Source organism: Octopus sinensis, linkage group LG2 (genome assembly GCF_006345805.1).
Source record: "Octopus sinensis linkage group LG2, ASM634580v1, whole genome shotgun sequence".
Lineage (NCBI taxonomy): Eukaryota > Metazoa > Mollusca > Cephalopoda > Octopoda > Octopodidae > Octopus > Octopus sinensis.
This window is the reverse complement of record NC_042998.1, coordinates 2,435,499-2,442,605: the sequence shown is the minus strand read 5'-3', so window position 1 is coordinate 2,442,605 and position 7,107 is coordinate 2,435,499.

The window sequence follows — 7,107 nt, the reverse complement described above, 5'->3', positions numbered from 1 at the left end:
TTGCTAATGAGTGAGTCTACACATTTGCAGATGACGGAGGTGGTGGTGAACTTAACAGAAGAACTTCTGTGTTAATAAACCACTGAGAGATGGTAACTATAAATAGGAAGAGAATTTCAAGACATCTCCACCAATATTTTCCGTTTGAACAATAAAAATCACTGAGGAGGAAGAAGTATAATTACATTTTAATAGAGAAAAATGCTCTTTCTACATTTGAAAACAAATACATATATATATATATATTCACACATACACATATATCATACACACACACACACATATATATATATATATTCACACACACACATATATATATTCACACACACACACACATATATATATATATATATTCACACACACACATATATATATTCACACACACACACACATATATATATATATATTCACACACACACACATATATATATATATATATTCACACACACACACATATATATATATATATTCACACACACACATATATATATATATATATATATTCACACACACACACATATATATATATATATTCACACACACACACACATATATATATATATATTCACACACACACACATATATATATATATATATATTCACACACACACACACACATATATATATATATATTCACACACACACACACACACACACATATATATATATATATATTCACACACACACACACATATATATATATATATATATATATTCACACACACACACACATATATATATATATATATATTCACACACACACACACACACATATATATATATATATATTCACACACATATATATATATTCACACACACACACATATATATATATATTCACACACACACACACACACATATATATATATATATATATATATTCACACATACACATTACTTTAAAGTTATTCTTGCAAATAATTTTCTTTAAATTAAAATAAGGGTTGTTGGCAACTATGCCAATATTCTACAGACTTGACTACACTCAACTATTTATGTATGAAGGCATAAACTTAAATAGTCTCCATTAAAACTTAGTTGTAGCTGAAAAACTACAGCAGCTCATCTGCATAAATAAATAAATAAAACTTGTATTTATGCCAAAAAGCTGTTCATAAGTAAAGCAAAAGTACTTTAAAACCATCCATAAATCGTTATCAGTACCCAATGGAACTTAGGAGAAATTATAATAAGCTTAAATAAACAGAAGTACAGACATTATGCTAAGAGTTTTAATTAGCAGAGAAAATTATTCATGACTCTACTTTAGGAACTATCACGGTTAACGACTGTAGGTTTTATGGTAATGAAGTTACAGTTGGCTTTCTTCAAATGCTTTTATCTGAAAACCTAGTGAAACTGCCCTGAAAGAATATAATGATAAATGCTCAGAATAGCCAAATTATTACTGCATCTATCAGTAATAATTACTTTTTAATGTTATTATCAGTCCGAATATGCCTGATGCACATTTGAACTGAGGAACAAGCTAAATTGAGTAGCTTTTTCCCCAGTTTGAACATGCATCAGGCATATTCAGACTGATAATCATCATCATCATCGGTTAACGTCCACTTTCCATGCAAGCATGGGTTGGACGATTTTGACTGAGGGCTGGCGAACCAGATGGCTGCACCAGGCTCCAATCTTGATCTGGCAGAGGTTATACAGCTGGATGCCCTTCCTAACACCAACCACTCCGAGAGTGTAGTGGGTGCTTTTACGTGCCACCAGCACAGGTGCCAGTAAGGCGACGTTGGTAATGATCACGCTCGAATGGTGCCCTTTTACGTGCCACAGCACAGGGGCCAGTCAGAATGCAATTTCACTGATTACTGCTTAGTACTCCCCCTCCATAAATTACTTACGGTAAGCCGCTGTATAGTACTACCAGTCATTGCACAGTGACTGGAAAAGCATAAGAGAAGCAATCTCTTCAATCAGCTCATAGTGTCATCTGACTGGTGTCTGTGATCGATGAAGAGATAACTATTCCGAAATGCTAGCATCTCGCAGTCTAGGTTGGTGGTATTGCAGCTGAACCAGGCATTTACACACCATTTGTCAACAAGTGAGATATATTCTCCGTGACAAAACACAGCAAGTAGCTTGTTCTCCAGTTTGAACATGCATCGGGCATATTCAGACTGATGATAACATTACAATTTTACTTATCACTGCTTAGCACTTTTCCACCATAAATTACTTTTTAATAAGTCTGTTGGTTATTTGCAACATCAGTGCCTGAATGGTCACTGAAATTCCATATATTGCTGATAATGAGGTTTGGTTTTATGCAGCTACCAGAGTCAGGGTATGTTGAAATCCCGTGAACAGGCAGTTCCAGTACCAATTCTTGTCTGCCAGCAATAGAAATATGTGTGCTTTTATGCACCATATGTCCAATATGAGAGATCTTCTCAAGGTAAATAACACAGTAGTCAACACAAACAATACATCTATAATAATAAATGCAAAAGCTAATGTCAGTGTGTCGCACTTTTTTCAACTTTACTCCTCCAACCCCCTCTCTCACTATTCAATGACACTTCTACTAAAATTCGCACTTTAAAATAGTGTTTAGCAACAGTGGTGTAACTTTCCTTCCAACTACAAACAGGAGTTTAGATATGTACCAGCTACTACAAATAATTGTTTGTATGAAAAGTAAGGCCCTATGTACATCAAATTATCTTTAAATTAAGTGGCGGCAGAAGAATGATCAAACTAGGTAAGATTATTGTTGCCTGAGGCCAGCTATATGTTGGTTGTTCAAGGGTAGGGAATGGAAACAGGCTATTTGTACTGATTCTGAATAGGAAGACCAAAAAATGCTTATCATGCAGCTTTACAAGTTGACAAATTATATCATTGCTTGAAAAATATTGTTCAAATTTAATAAAATTTAATATGTACTCAAAGCACGAAGTGCCATTGTTGGGCCCAAGGCCCAATGAAGAGCCCTCCACAGGAGATAGCTTAAAATCCTTTCTATTGGGCAGCTTTTAAGCTAGTTAACAATAAGTTGGACATAAAGATTGCCTTTTGGTATTAATACTGCTTCTATCACCAATAGTTTATTTATATATATCATCATCATCATCATCGTCGTTTAACGTCCATTTTCCACGCTAGCATGGGTTGGACGGTTCGACCGGGGTCTGGGAAGCCAGGGGCTGCACCAGGCTGCAGTCTGATCTGGCAGTGTTTCTACAGCTGGATGCCCTTCCTAACGCCAACCACTCCACGAGTGTAGTATATATATATATATATACTTTACTTTGTTTATCCCCCCTACTTTTTCGCTCTCCTGTGTGACCCTTCTGTCCAGCAGTCGCCACTACACACGTTTTTTCTCTCCTTGTGTTTTTTTCTGTGTCCCTTCCTGTAGAAGAGCGTAGACTCGAAACATAAAAGACTTTTTCTATTCCTGAGCGTTATACTAATACATCTGTTTGTTTTCTACACCACCTGTCTTCGTCTTTTGTTTTTTTTCATGAACTCTCCTATATATATATCATCATCATCATTTTGCATCCGCTTTCCGTGCTAGCATGGGTTGGACAGTTCAACTGGGGTCTGGGAAGCCAGAAGGCTGCACCAGGCCCAGTCTGATCTGGCAGTGTTTCTACAACTGGATGCCCTTCCTAACGCCAACCACTCCGTGAGTGTAGTGGGTGCTTTTTATGTGCCACCCACACAGGTGCCAGACGGAGCTGGCAAACGGCCACGGACGGATGGTGCTTTTTACATGCCACCGGCACGGGGGCCAGGCGAGGCTATATATATATTGCTTCCAGTAGCCCTACCACTCCCAGGTTTTCACCACTCACTTCCCCTCCCCACTTTCTAATAACACCTCTTTGGCAACAATCCTGCCACTTACATTATGACCTTCGAACCTCAAAGGTATGCCCTGGCATTTGCCACCATCTATATCTCTCTCTGCTTTTACTCAACCATCCCATTTATATTCTGATCCCCATCCCTTGTGAGTATGCCCAGCACTCTGCCACCATCTCCATCCTGCTGTCTCCCACTCACTCACTCCTTCTCCTGCACTTCCCTCAGGTTGGGTAACCACGTATCTCCTTTGTGGCAGCACACCTGTTTCTTCCTCATTCCTGATATCTCTCTCTCCAGCCAGGTAACCTTGTACCTCCTTTAAAACAAGATATCTGTCTCTGTCTCTCTGTCTCACTATAACCTTTCATTATCTCACACAAGATCACCTCCCCCAATGCCTCCTCACCACTCAAAAGATTTTTTGTTTTGCAAGTTACTTGATAACCCAGGCCAGCATGGAAGGCAGACATTAAACGATGATGATGATATATGTGTGAATTCTAACATATACAAAGGCCACAAATTTGGGACAATCATATAGTTGATATCAAGCTCAGTAAATGACAGATTTGTTTTATTAACCCTGAAAGGTTGAAAGACAAAACTGAGCTCAATGGAACTGAACTCAGAACATAAAGATATATAAGCAAATATGTTTTTATTCTGAGTTCAAGCCCTTGTGAAGTCAACTTTGGCTAATGACAATAAATAGATTAAAATTCAAACTGATTTACATTGCCATTTGTACAACTAGAGCACCATCCGCCGTTAATATAAAACTTCAATAATTCTATGAAAATCAAAATTCCAGGTCTTGTGTTCACACAGTTATTTTTGTTGTCTTTTTATAGAGAAGCACTTGTTCACCTGTTGCTAAAAATGTAATTGTGAGCCAGCAAAGGAAGCATTTACATGGTGTCTCAACTTGCTAGAAATAACAACCAAATCTCTCCTATATTGCATCTTACTGTCTTAAACAAGAGACACAATGCATAACATAATTTTAGAGACATTATGACTGAAACAAAAACAAGACATTTAGTCACAGCTTGAATATCTTTGGTTTTATAGGTCAACCTACTTAGGTCTGGGTCCAAATAATTATTTCTAATAAAAAAAGTGAGGAAGGGGCAAATCAATTACATTAACCCCAGAACTTAGAAACCATTATTTTCCAGTCTTTTTATGTCCTGAGCTGAAATTGCACCAATGTTAACTTTGCCTTTCATCTTTACAGGATTGATAAAATAAAGTACCAATCAAGTACTGGCGTCGATGTAATTGACTAACCTCCTTGGGCCAAAATTTGAAATAATCATTATTTTTATTACCATCTTTTCTGGCATATAAGTTGACATAGAATGTAATGTAAACATTCAAACATTTTCACTATCTTTCCAAATCCTGCTGCTTTTCACAGAGAATATTTGGTTCTCCAAAATCATTTTGGTGTATAAATCAATCTACCTTTTTTGGATTTAAATTTTAAAATTCAACTTGTATGCCAAAAAAATATCATCATTATAGGGAATAGTTTATTATTGAACAAAAAGCAAATTAAATTTAGGTAAATGTAATTTAGAGATGGTACCCATTATGGTACCCATTTTGTACTTTATAAGAGAAGCAGAAACCTAAAAAAAAAAACCATCAAGAAATCATAAGAAATATATACATTCAACAAATATTTATTTCTATTTCTTATATTTCTTCAAAATCTGTTCTTTGATAGTTAGCATTCACCAAAATAAGCTGCTTGTGGCTTTAAGAACAAACAAATGGTAAGCAACAGCCAGCCTACAATATGTGTTTTGTAACCTTGACTTAGTTCACTTCTCAAAATGTCATCAAAAATAGAAACCAGATTTAGACGTGTCATTATTTTATTGTACATCCAAGGCTGCACAAGAAATCTTATTAAATATACAAGACTCTAGTGATCCCCCCAACAGTTTAGCAATTAACTTTGCTTTACTAAAACAAAAAAGAAAACAGAGAGAAAGAGTGAAATGATCAAATAACCTAACAGACATTTCTTGAAATATAAGAGGCAGAAAATATAAATATAATTTTTTTTCCTTTCTCACCCTTACTGAATCTCAAAGTTCATAGAACTACATATAAATGTCACAGTTTGAATGGAATCAAAGTTAAAGGACAGAGGAAGAAATAAAGTCCAAGAAAAAGAAAAAACCTACAGTTATTACATCCCAACAGTAGTGAATACATGCTTATAATGACATCATTTATGGTTAATTTTAATTATGAACATTCATTAATGAACAATTAAGGACCTTGTCCAAATGACTTTAGTCTATGATATACTTCAGTGTCACTTAAGTCTATCATCAAACTAAATACCATTCTACTTCTTTAGAATTAACAATTGTTATTAAGCCCGTTTTGAAAAGATTCAATTTCAGACAGAGACTAATTCTGTCAAGATAATATCAACACACAAAGCTAGTTAACAATGAAGGCATATAATACATTTCACCTGTTATTTGTACACCTGGAATAGTTATTCACTCACTCCAGACATTCTAGAAAGCATTAAAGAAAAAGCTGACTGAACTGAAAGGTAAGTTTTCTCTCATGGAACCAGTTTACTCTGTGCCCCTCCAGCCCCTATTTCCAACACTTTTGTTCCTCTGTATTCGGTATTTTTATAAGGGGAAAATTATCAGAATCATATTCTGTTGTGTCTGGGGAGAGTCATTCTCTTTTAGTGCCTTATTATTTAACACACTCACCGGTAAAATTTCCACTTATTTCTTATCTTTATTTTCTAAAATTTTCGTTGCGTCTTGCAACCTTTTCAATAGTCTTGACTCTGTCCGTTTATGACTGAGAAGTTCACTTCTCTACCATACGGTTCCAGGTTCAGTTCCACTGCATGGCACCTTGAACAAGTGTCTTTTGCTATAACTTCAGATTGACCAAAAGCATTCTGAGTAGATTTAATCAATCAAAACTAAACATATGCACACATGTGCATATGTTTATGATGCACTTCTTTATGATATACATTCTTTGTGTATATGTATTTGCGCATTTACATTTCTTTGAATAAGCTCATATTTCCCTCCTGTTCACAAGTTAGTAAACAATAGCTTCTTGATAGTATCATATGCTTACAGTTTACCGTGACACCAATTCCTGGTTTCTTGACATGTTGCCTAATCTTTCTAAACAATTATTGATAGCTCCAGTTTCCTGTAGCTACTGAAACTGTTGACTATAGAAACGGAATGGCAGCTT